The 13,321-nt window shown below is 30.5% G+C and overlaps 1 protein-coding gene across 6 annotated transcripts in view; it reads left to right on the plus strand.

Moving 5' to 3' along the window:
- LOC129989143 (5-demethoxyubiquinone hydroxylase, mitochondrial-like) overlaps positions 1 to 13,321 on the plus strand; it is a 40,225-nt gene that overhangs the window by 14,067 nt on the left and 12,837 nt on the right. For 2 of the 6 annotated variants that reach the window (XM_056097478.1, XM_056097479.1), the window contains exon 2: positions 5,363 to 7,826. The exons of 3 other annotated variants lie outside the window; for them this stretch is intronic. The gene's annotated coding sequence lies outside the window, so the exon portion shown is untranslated. Of the gene's footprint in view, positions 1 to 5,117; positions 5,248 to 5,362; positions 7,827 to 13,321 lie in introns of those variants that run through there. One more of the 6 variants, XM_056097480.1, reaches the window with a different exon arrangement.

Consider the following 13,321-nt stretch of genomic DNA (forward strand, 5'->3'; position numbering starts at 1 on the left):
ATAAAATTCCCCTAATTGAATCGGTTAAGTATAATAAAGAAGCATTTTTAAAATTTACTGTAGGGAAATTCTTGTACCAGATTCGTACAGCCGGATATGAACTCAAAATTTGATAGAAATCCGCAAATCTGGTGTAAAAACCGGATTCCAAATTTCAAAATTCTAACTCAAAGTGGTTTTGAGATTCTTTTGTCACAGACAGACAGACGGAAGGACTCTAAAACTTTTTTTTTGATGATTACTATACTTTGTGTAATAGAAAATAAAAAACTAAGATAAATTATTAAGATGTTTATTAGAACAAATATGAGTTGAAATATGAAACTAAACCGACCCATTTATAAACACAGGAGTCTCATCATGTCATGCTTGAGGCCATGAAATGCTTAAATCCACTTTTAAGAATGTTTTTTGTGCTGGTAACCACCCCTCTAAAGTTTGCCCTGTGGAGGGAAAAAAAAAAAAAAGAGTCCGCAACTGTTAAGTGTACTAATTGTAACAGGCCTCATACGTTCAACTGTAAAGGTGGCCCTAGGTATCCGAAAATTTCCTTAAGCAAAACGGTTCAACCCGGTAAATGCTTTGCAGCAGTCATAGGGGGTGGGGGCACAGAAGAAGCACTCAGCTAGGTAAGGGTAAAGAAATGCGTATAAAACTGGTCAGGGAAAGCGAATTGGGAGGGGGAAATAGGTGGTCCCATCCTTGGGAAGCTACAAACGAAGCAAATGCCAATGGAAGTGACATACCCACCCCCAAGCTCAGGGAAGCATTATGGAGGTCATAGTGCTAGTGGTTGAACTGATTAAAATGTCAGGAATATCCTAGCTGCTCTTCAGTGACAAATACAAGATTTTGGGGAGGGGATCATTTGCTCAAGAATATAATCGTGGGTACATAGATTTTATGGAGGGATTGGGGGAAGGAATCAGTAAAAAACACCACATCAGCCAGGAACAAGAGATTTGGTACTAAATTTTAGTTAATTATGAAGGAAATAAAAAAAAAATATTGCTAATCATTATTCAAAGCTTCAATGATTGCCAATCGGCGACATTAAATTTATCCTAAGCTTCAGCCATATAATACTCTATATATAATATATGGAGTATATTACATTATATATATATAATACACTGCTTAAAAAAAGTAGAAGGACACTTGATTTTGTAACAATAACCGAAAAATATTTTATTTTTATTAAAATTTTTTATTAGAAACATTTAACAAATATTTCAAAAATACAATTTTAACATCAGAATTATGATGTTCAAACATAAAATATTAATGGCAACAAAAATAGTTTCTCTTTTTTGAAACTTTGTAAAAAAAAGTAGAAGGACAGCATTATAATGAAAGAAAAAATAGTGACTTTAATAAGGAATGGTCTTCCCATTGACCTTTATAACTTCAAATATTCTGTTTGGAAGTGAATTGTATAGAGTTTGAATTTCAGTTTGACAAAAATTGTCCCACGAGTCATTCAATGCTTCTCGAAGTTGAATTTGCGAATTAAATTGCCTTCCATCAGCATAAACTCGACGAACTAACATTGCCCGAATGTTTTCCACTATATTAAGGTCAGGACTTTTGGCTGATCATGGTAAAACATCCACATTATTTGTTAGGAACCAATTTTTGACTCCAGTCGCGGTGTGAATGGAAGCTCCGTCTTGCTGAAATCTCCACTATTCACCCCCCATGTCAGAGGCATAAGGAAGAAGCTCGGAATTCAACACTTGAATGTAGTCTGTATGTTTTTGCCTACCATTTAAGAAAACCAGACTTGTCCTTCCTCCTTATCCAACAGCCAACCAAATCATTAAACTCCCTCCTCCCATTTGTCGTGTTGAATAGTATTCGCCTTCAGTCCCCAGACAATGCCAGTAGTGCTGATATCCGTCTGGACCGTTTAAGTTAAATTTCTTTTCGTCGGAAAATATCACAGAAGTCCATTCTGTAGTTCAGGACATGTGCTCCTTAGCCCACGCTAAACGGTTATCAATGTGAGCTTGTTTCCACTTAGGATGATGTTTCCGTTTTTTGAAAATGAATTTTTTAGATCTTTTAATATAGTTGTAAACTGTTTGTTTCGTCACATGATTAAGTCCTGCTTGATTTCTTGCCTTTGAAACACTTCCTTTGTTCTTCTTCAGCACTAGAGCAAGTTTTCTTTCATCACGTGGTGTTAACTTCTTCGGTCTACCAGTCTTCTTTTTATTTCCATTTTTATAAGGATTTCTGATAAAGTTTGAAACTGTATTGGGGCTCACCTGCAACAATCGAGCAATCTCTCTGACACCTTTACCATCATTTTGATATGCGGAAATTTGCCCCTTTTGCAAATTGTTCAAAGGTATTCCTTTAGGCATTTCTGAGAACGGAGAAACAACGTAACTTTTAAACAAATTAGATTTTTTTGACAGAAAAGGATAAACAAAGTACAAAATCACTATTTAAATAAAGAACAACTTACTAAATTAAATATATTAGCAAGTGTCCTTCTACTTTTTTTACGCATCGGAAATTATATATACTAATTTTCTTAATAATATTAGGGGGAGATGTTTAATTTTTGCCTAAAATGAAAACAAGTGTCATTAAACTAAATCTGCATAAATATCTGGTAGTTAGGAGAAAATAAGAGGTATTAATTGGCAAAAAGACACTGTCCTTCTACTTTTTTTACGCAGTGTATAATATGTAACATGCAGTACTCTTTTACAGACACACCGTCTTTACTTGAATCTTTACAGTGATTATTTATTAATGAAGTGCTTTGATTGTTTTTTTAAGCTTGCATTTGTAAGGTCACAAAAATATGGATTTTAAAAATGAACTTATTTAATTATTTTACCCAATCTGTTCCAACCATACTTTTCTTTTATCAAACAATCATAAATTTATATTGTATCAATCATTTCTCCCCGGCTACAAAATATGGTCTAAGGTTTGGGGGGGTTCATTACCCCCCCCCCCCGTTATATCCACCCCATGTTCTCTTAAAGCTAGTAGGAATGTTTACGGGAAGTTGATGATCCTTGCGGAAGCACCTAGAAAAGATTAGTGCTGTAGGTAATGCCCCGCACAGACCCTTTACTCTTTATCAATTCAACAGATTTTAAGCTCACAGAATTCTAAAATGATCAATAGATATACCAAGTACATTGGATTTGTCTTCATTTTGAATAATGTGATTCGTAATTCATTTTTTCGTGTAATTCATTTTGAATAATTCACTCTCTCTCTCTTTAATTTTCTAACTGACAAAATTTAACATTATGCCGCCTTTGGATTAGAAATACCTCGTATTTTTATGTTTTAAAAATCCATACAAACAATTTTTTCTCCTACTAACCGTTAATTCTATTTGAAAGAAAGATGAAAGACCCCCCACACATGCATCATTGACTTTGGGCCCTCCGGTTACAGTGTGCAAAGACCTAGTTGTTGGCTGGTCGGGGGTGTTCCCGCTATATCTGCATCCTTGACTTACTCAGTTAACTGTTTCGACCTCTTCGGAAAATGCGTGTCTAAATTGTGTCGCAAAAATTTAACGATGACAAGTACACTCGTCAAACACAGAGTATGTGCAATATGAAATTATGTTGCAATGAAATTTTTATTTCAGTAATCACATTTATTTACTTACTTAAAGTAATATACATTTTTTATTGCATATAAACGAAAATAAATATAAAAAATAATTTAATATTTTAATTTGCTGTTAGAGAATGATATTGAACAAAGCATGGTACAAAAGGATCCTCATCCCGGTTTTTATTACTAGACGCGCCACTTACTGAAAAATCTAAAACAATTTATGGTTGCTTAATTGCTTCTGGGATGACTAATACAACACAGGGATACATTTAAGAAGAAAAAAAATCATATTATATTCGGGTTTTTTATAATAATTATTAATAATCTTTTATTTGTTCCTTTGATTTCGATTGGCCTCAAAATATTTAAAACATCTTGAAATTTACGAATATGTGCGAGTTTTTGCTAAAATTGTAATTCAAAGTGCAAATTGTCACTACATATTACTCCTGACAAATAAGCTCGTCATAACACAAAATGTTGAATTTTTTCCATGACGTGTGTACTCGTCAAAAATAGTTAACTGGTTAAATCCGCCACTACTTTTCAGGGTAATATATGGGTTATTTGAGCATTTTGGCAGCGCTTGAATTTCATTTAAATTGTATAAGCATTTCCATTTTTGGTTCTATATTCCTAAATAATTTTAGAACATACAAACTTGTAAAACTGTTTGCTTAAATGAAACGATATCGTCGGTTTGATAAGAAAGAATGATAAGATTATCAAAATCGGTAAATTCTGAAAGAGGAAAAAGAAAAGAAAAGCACTGGTTTAATCTCTTCTTTCATGTTTATTATTTTGATACAAAAAATAGTCTAGATCGGATACCTTCTAGCAGACATATTTGGTTATCATAGAATGTTTAGTAAGTTGTTTGTATGTGTATTTTATTCCAAAATGTAATAATGGGATTTTTTTTTTTTTTTTTGCTGTTATTTAATGTAACTTAGATATAAAATCTGCAGATGTTTATTTAAAATACTTCTGAAACTTTTCAATTTGGAAATTTTTCGTTGATTGTGTTTTGTTTTTACTCTAAATTAAACCATTTGTCATGTGTAAAAATAAAAACATGTTTGCACTTCTCGGTACTGTGTTATTTATATTGAAAGTCTGATTTATCTAGTAAAAGTAAGGTGTACTCTCAATTGTTTCAGCCACTGTAGGTTTGGAAAAAAAATTTAATCTATAATTATTAAAAGAGGAAAAAAATGGAATATTCTTATTCTTTTGCAATATCATTATTTAAGTTTATTTTTCTATTCTATTTATTTCTGTTGTAAATATCAAATTTTTCCTTCATTAAAAGTAAATCTAGATATTTATTTCATTTTTTTTTTATTATTATTCTTAAGAGCTGATTTTTCAATTAAATTAACACCTTTGGCTCCATTTTGATTTACAAAAATCGATAATTTATTTTATATTTTTTTTAAATCCATTTATTTCTGTTCGTAATTTGTTTCCTAAGTTTGTCTCGTGGTTGTTATTGCAGAAGAAAACGATATTATTTCGAAAAGTTTGATTTCTTCAATTGGCAGCTAAATTGAATGAAAACATTTTTTTCTTCTTTTCGTCATCGTGCTGAGAGCTGAAAGAGCTTATTTCTTTGTTTTTGATTTATCAAAGAGTTTTGTGAACATGGTGAGTACTTTTGTCTCAAAGTATGACATTTAATTTATTTCGTTTAAATTTTGTTTAACTTCAAAGACATGCTAATAATGTTGATTATTAAATCATTAAATTTTTGACATTTTAGGAGAAAGAAACTGCTGCTGGAGTACAGGATAGAGAAAAAAGAAAATTGTATCCTAACAGGGAAAAGGCTTGTAAGGAAAAGCACAATCTAAGAAAGGCTCGTAGACCGAAAATAAGTGAAAGGAATACGAAACAACAACAAATGCCTGGAATAAAAGAGAGAAATTGTGACAAAGCACGAGGTGAACGACGAAGTTCTGTAAATTCGAACGTTCCTCTGACACTTCTTTCTGAAATCCTTCCGTTATCGTCTTCTAACAAACAAAGTAGTGAAAATGAAGCTCTGATACGTAAAAATTTAGATTTGAAGAAAATGATAGAAAACTTCGAAAGGGAAGAAATGCTAAAAATGCAACAGAAAGACTAACTTTGAAAAATGTTTTCAAAGGGCTGCAGTAAAAGATATTGGAACATTTTGCAGTCAAGTGAAATTGCATTGAAGAATTATGCATTTTTGTGTTCATTTAATGTATGGTCGCAGTATTTCAGCTTTCTTTTATGATTCGATTACTTCATTCCACAATATTTTTACTGTATAAAGGATTTGTCCATGAAAATTCATTCGCCATGTGTGTGTTCCTGCACTGTAATATTTCTGACTTTTTCTTCCTCGACCCCAAGTCTTTGAAGAAATAAAACAGAAAGGCTGACTTTCAAAAATGTTTTCAAAGGACTGCAGTAAAAGATATTGGAACATTTTGCAGTCAAGTTGTGACATTGTGTTGAAGAATTATGCATTTTTGTGATCAGTATTTAAAGTATGGTCGAAATATTTCAGTTTTCTTTTATGATTCGATTACTTCATTCCACTATCTTTTTACTGTATAAAGGATTTGTCCATGAAAATTCATTCGCCATGTGTGTGTTCCTGCACTGTAATATTTCTGACTTTTTCTTCCTCGACACCAAGTCTTTGAATACGCCTTTGAAGAAATAAAACAGAAAGGCTGACTTTCAAAAATGTTTTCAAAGGACTGCAGTAAAAGATATTGGAACATTTTGCAGTCAAGTTGTGACATTGCGTTGAAGAATTATGCCTTTTTGTGATCAGTATTTAATGTATGGTCGCAGTATTTCAGCTTTCTTTTACGATTCGATTGCTTCATTCCACTATCTTTTTACTGTATAAAGGATTTGTCCATGAAAATTCATTCGCCATGTGTGTGTTCCTGCACTGTAATATTTCCGACTTTTTCTTCCTCGACACCAAGTCTTTGAATACGCCTTTGAAGAAATAAAACAGAAAGGCTGACTTTCAAAAATGTTTTCAAAGGACTGCAGTAAAAGATATTGGAACATTTTGCAGTCAAGTTGTGACATTGCGTTGAAGAATTATGCCTTTTTGTGATCAGTATTTAATGTATGGTCGCAGTATTTCAGTTTTCTTTTATGATTCGATTACTTCATTCCACTATCTTTTTACTGTATAAAGGATTTGTCCATGAAAATTCATTCGCCATGTGTGTGTTCCTGCACTGTAATATTTCTGACTTTTTCTTCCTCGACCCCATGTCTTTGAACAAGCCTTTGAAGAAATAAAACAGAAAGGCTGACTTTCAAAAATGTTTTCATAGGACTGCAGTAAAAGATATTGGAACATTTTGCAGTCAAGTTGTGACATTGCGTTGAAGAATTATGCATTTTTGTGATCAGTATTTAAAGTATGGTCGAAATATTTCAGTTTTCTTTTATGATTCGATTGCTTCATTCCACAATCTTTTTACTGTATGAAGGATTTCTCCATGAAAATTCATTCTCCATGTGTGTGTTCCGGCACTGTATTGCTTTGACTTTTTCGTGTATGTAAAAATTATATGTGCCAACATTGAGAAGAAAGATATTTCAGACTTTTTCTTCCCTGCCACCAAGCCTTTGTAATTCAGCATAGAATTGCTGAATGCATTAAGTGGAACATAAAAACTGTGATCTATGTTGAAGTTGTTGTAAAAAATGTATGTTACAACATCGAGAAGAAAGATATTTAATACTTTTTCTACCCCCTGCACTAAGACTTTGAAGAAATAAAACAGAAAGACAAATTTTCAAAACTGTTTTCAAAGGACTGCAGTAAAAGATATTGGAACATTTTACAGTCAAGTTTTGACATTGCATTGAAGAAATATGCATTTTTGTGATCATTTAATGTATGGTCGCAGCATTTTAATGTTCTTTTATGATTCGATTACTGCATTCCACAATCTGTTTTTTTTCTGTATGAAGGATTTGTCCGTGAAAATTCATTCTCGATGCGTGTGTTTCGGAACTATGATATTTTGCCTTTTTCGTGTATGTAAAAAATATATGTGTCAGTATTGAGAAGAAAGATATTTCAGACATTTTCTTTACCGCCACCAAGCCTTTGTAATTCAACATAAAATTGCTGAATGCATTAAGTGGAACATAAAAACTTTGATCTATGTTGTAGTTGAAGAAGAATTGATCCCTTCCACCACCTGGTATCTAAGGTAAATCCTTTAGCTTTAATTTTTTTCAAGAGCTCATCATTTTCTATTTGTTTTTTACCCTTTAATTTATGTTAATTCGTCTGTAAACAAAAGAACTAAAATTCATATTGTCAACCATATTTTTTTTTTTTTTTTTTTTTTTTTTTTTTACATTGTCGTATACGAAGTATAGAGAAAGTACTGTAATCGTGAAAAAATTTGGACTCGCGATTTTGACGAATCTCCATGTTTTAGATCTTAATTCGTAAAAGACATTTTTGGAAAGTGTCGTTCTGTCTGTCAAGGACAAATATAACTCAAAAACGCTTTAAGCTAGACGGATGAAATTTGGTATACGGGCTTAAAACCAAATTTGTAGATTTGTCTTATTTTGAGCAAACTCTGCTAAGAGCAAGTCTGTCTGCCTCTTCGAATATAAGTTAAAATGTTAATTACCAAACGAAGAGAGCTAGATAGATAAATTTCGATACATAGAATTAATATCTATCGTCTAGACAGGTTTCAAATATTGAGCCAAATCCTATTATGGGTTGATTGTTTGACGGTCCGTACTTTCAGAAACATGTAAATGCGGTATCTCAAAAATGCAATGATTAAAATATATAAAATTTGATACGTGATTTTGTGACTTTAAGTGTAATTATAAGTCATTTCTTTTTTTCAATCGGTTGGGAAGAACGTGTCTGAAACCCAAATTGGAATACTTTTTTGGATACTTTTGACCGCATACCAGGGATTAATCGCCAAGGAAATGCTAAATTTACGCCAAAGCTGAATTTTTCGTAACAATTGTATGCCAAAGCCAATGCCATGTTAGGCAAAGATAATTGGGACAGCATCTTTATTAGGAAATATGTGAGTTTTTTAGCAGGAAATAGAAAATCTATAGTAGAGAAAAGGCACCTAATATTGACATGCCACCAAACACTGACATTTGCAATTTAAATGTGAATTAAATAAACATTTGGTGTTGCTTTGAATTTCAAGCTTGGCACCGTTTTAAAGCTCAATGAATCGGCCACCAATGTCCATCAGTGCCAAGTCTACTTTGATATGAAGCGCGTTCCCAATACTCTTTATCACTCAATCGCTTAAAAAGTGATTCAAAAGTTTGCCCATTTTATTGTCATGTTATGTTTATGGGTTTCAGATCCTTTCCACAGATTTTGATACTATTTCCTAATGATATGAATATCATTTTCAAATGACAATTTCTATTACAGCAGTAGTTAGTAGGCGTGGGCAAGTATGAAAAATCTTCTAAGCATAAGGATGGATTAATTCATAAAGTTATTGGGGAGATACTTGAAAAATTATTAAAGTGTCGATAATTGGTGTCTTTACCCTAATGTGTTCATAAAAATACTGATTTCTAAGAAATATTTGGAAGAAAAGGGTTAGAGCATAACCATTTTCCTGAAAGTTCAAATAATGCACTCTACCTTTTAATGCTTTCTGTTTTTTTATTATTAGATTTCATTAAATATGTTAATTTGTGATTTAATGAAATTGACATTATTTTTCTTATATACTGTTGTTGTATTCATTTTATCATTTCGATTTTTATCATTAGTTGTTAACCAGATAAATTCGTATCTGTCATAATTGTATATTTCATTCTATAGGTAAAGGAATTAGTATGTTTGATGCCATTTGCGTGGCAATAAGTGTGTGTGTCATCTTCATGTCATTTTAATGTGTTGTAACAGCTTACTAGTTATCTTTCCACCTCCAGTCCTGCAGTTAATCTAAAATTTAAATCGTTTGACACTTTTGATGAGTATCACATGAAAACAAATTATTTCCTTTAAACATTGTTATTTTTTGTCCCAAGCTGTGTTTAATAAAGCAGTGAATCTGATGATGAGAAAATGTCTGAAGAAGATTTTGAAGCAAGAGACTTAAAAAAAAAAAAAAAAAAAAAAAAAAAAAATACATATTATAAAACGGTTTTTCTTTCTCAGTAGCTGTTTAAATCAGAACGAAAGGAGAAAAGATAATAAAACTACGCTGCGAAAGCAAATGAAACGCAATAGCTACCATTATTAAAAAAAAACAAAAAAAAAAAACGGAAAAATTCTTTTTTGTTTTTGTTTAAATAATAGTTTTTTGGCCCTCTCGTATTCTACATTAATTAGATGCCAATCATTTTGGATTCTTCCACAGATGTTGAAAGGCTGTTATAGTTTATTCAAGGAACTGGTGCATTCTCAGTTGGAAGCAATAAATAATTAAATAAAAAAATAAGCAAAACCATCTGTTATCTTACGATAAAACACTTAGCATATTCTTATGCTTGTTCATTATTTGTTATATTATATCCGCTCGAATAATATCTTATCATTTATTCTAAATATAACGATTAGGCATTACTTCTTAGTTGTACTAAATTAGAAACAAGCAAAAAAAAAAAAAAAAAAAGAAAAAAAAAAAAGAGGTTTTTGATAAGGAAAAGAAGAACGATTTGATAAGCGAAAAGTGAGGATATACACTAATATTTGATCGTTTGGTGTCTAATAAATTATGGTGTAAAGGCTTCGTTTTAAATGTAGATTCTGTTGTTTATTACATAATTAAAAAAAGTCAAAGTTCGAATAGGAAATAATAATAATATATATTAATATGAATAAATAAATAAAAACAAGGAAATAAAGAAAAATTGGCTAAGAAATAAAAAATGCCTGAAATAGTTTAAACAATAATATAATGAAAGAAAAGAATAAAAAAAAATGTGCGGAATATTAAACATCAGTGAAAAGCATTCAATAGTACCAAAAAAAACTTTTAAGAAAAAGATATCCTGTAAAAAAAAAAAAAAGCTGAATAATTAAATTTAAGCTATTCATGGATTTTTAAATGTTTTTATTTTTTTTTTAATTATATAAAATTATGTTTTTAAGTTAAAACGATTTGTCATTGTTGACTTCTGAAAATTAATTTTACAACGTGAAAATTAAATTTAGAACGTGAGAATAAATTTGATTCATTTTTGACTCTTCTCAAGTGGTATGACTCATCTCAGCATTTATATTTTGAAATATTATACAACTTTATTGTTCCAAATAAAATAGTTTGTTGCTTTTGCAAAATTCTCATATCTGACAATTTCAATTTTGGTTCATTAATATCTTATTTCAGACTTATTTGAAAAAATTTTCAAAATTCGTATCTTTCCAGATAAGCTTCTTATTCAAAATTATTAGTTTATCTGAAGAATAGAATCTCCGACTCACGTGACATACGTAAATGCGCATGCAAGCCAACACTTAACTATTAGCTGTTGTATGTGGTACAACACGTCACTCCTTAGTAGATTCCAAAATTAAATTGGTGTGATGTATTTGACCTAAGCAATCTAATCTCATGGAATAATATGGCCTTCTGATTCTAGAAATGCCTTTAACGCTAAAATTTAAAATGCGGATTTTATTTTTTGAACAAAAATATGTTTAATTACAATTTTAATTATATTAAGAATAAAAAATGTGATTAGAGTTTATAACTAGGCATTCACAGGAATTTCGAGTTTAAATATCACCAAGAATTACTTAAAATGGTCTTTAGGACAATCTAAATTAAATTATCCTTAGAAATATAACATTTTAAAACTTATAGAGTTGCTCAAAATTATTGACGAATTTGTGTAAGTAAATACCTTAAAATATTTAGAAATTAAACAAACTTATTTGTGCAAACAATCGTTAAAGTGTAAAATAAAATATAGGATATTTATATATAATATAGTTTATGTGTTATCTAAATATATATAATATGTTTGCTTAAATGATATTTTTCGTACGTTATAAAAATAAAAATACCTATTTTTATACCAAATAAAAATGATTTCAAAAATAGTAATAAAATATTACGTTTTTATATATGTTTTACTATGTTAATTTAAATATGTTTTTATTTAATAAATATATAATATAAAATGAAAAAAAAATTCAGTGAATCCTTTAAAATTTATCGTGTATGCAATCAGGGGAGACAAAAGTTGAAATCCAGTTTTGAAAAAGTACCAGTTTGAAAAATTGTAAGGCTTTATAAATATTTTTTAAAGGAATTTTGAAATCTGAATCCTTTGGGCTTGAATCGAAAATCAAATACAAAATGGGGGGGGGGGGGATGAAATTAAGAAAAAAGCCTGATTCCATTTTGCTGAATGCTATAAAAATTTCTTCTGCCTGTATCGTTCTTTTATCGTTTCTTCTTCGTCTTTTGTATTGTTTAGTCTACCTATATCGTTCGGGTCTCCCAGTTTTATTGATTTATTTACTCAAAGAAATCCACCAGATTTTCTAAATGATAACTCTATTATGGAAAAATCTTTGTAAACGCAGTGCACGAATTGCAATTTGAGTTGGCTCACTGGCAGTTTATCTATTGACTCATTTACAGTGGAGCATTTGTCAATGAAGAATAAAAGAGTAATCGACAGTTACGAATTTAATCTCTTTTGTTAATTAAATTTTGTTGCTGGCACTTCAGATGCAATTCATAAAATTTATTCGTATCAAAACTAAATGAGGAAGGTATATTCAAATCCGCCATTTGCAAATGTAGAAGTGATATCAACAGATCGCCAGGAACTTATTCGAATTTTGCTGAGTATGCTAAATTTAAAGATGCTGTCAGAAAAATAAATATTCAGTTTTAGTTACAGTGAAAATGGAGTTTTTTTTTTGTTTTTTTTTTTTTTGTTTTTTTTTTTTTTTATCTCAGCGAAAAAAGTTCTTAGAAATTAATTACACATGAAATTTATTTTCTATATATAAAAGAAGTATTGTACAACAGCATAACAATCCTGCTCTTATTGGAATGTTTGCTGTCAAGATAAACAGTTGCCTCCATTTGTATACTAGATTTATCGTGCTTTGCTATTTATGCATCTTATCATTTATCTCCATTTTTTTCATCTTCTTGTTTAATACCATTTATCTAGTTGATGTTTGTGATAAATGTAATTTTGATATCCGTTATGTATAATAAGTGTCCCCGACATCAAAACAACGTTTATGATGTCGCCATTGTTGCGATACTTTAATCTGCTTACGTTCAAAGGTATTTAATCGGCGATGAATAACAACTCGATGTTGCTAGAGGTGAAAGATCTGTGAAAATTTGCGAGAAACTTGTAATGATCTGCTGTACCGTTTTCCAAGTTGTAACGCATTCATAAGAAACAGGAGACACTTTCTTTTTAATTATTTGACATTTCTCTTTATATTGCCATTTTACTGAAATATAAATTGATGCCTTTTGCAAATTCTTCCAAATAGAAGTAGTAGTCATGTTTTTCTGAAAGCCAGTTTTTCGTTCTATTGATTTCATCGAACATCAAAATGACCCATTAAAGATCCGATTAAATGTACTGTAATTAATATTTTTTAAAAACTCAATTCTAAAGTTAATATGCAATATAAACTATTTCATAGTCTGTGTGTGTTCAACAAAGTTGGTTTGCGCAAAATAGCTTGAACTTTGCTGAAACT

Source organism: Argiope bruennichi, chromosome 10 (assembly GCF_947563725.1).
Source record: "Argiope bruennichi chromosome 10, qqArgBrue1.1, whole genome shotgun sequence".
In the NCBI taxonomy this organism is placed as follows: domain Eukaryota; kingdom Metazoa; phylum Arthropoda; class Arachnida; order Araneae; family Araneidae; genus Argiope; species Argiope bruennichi.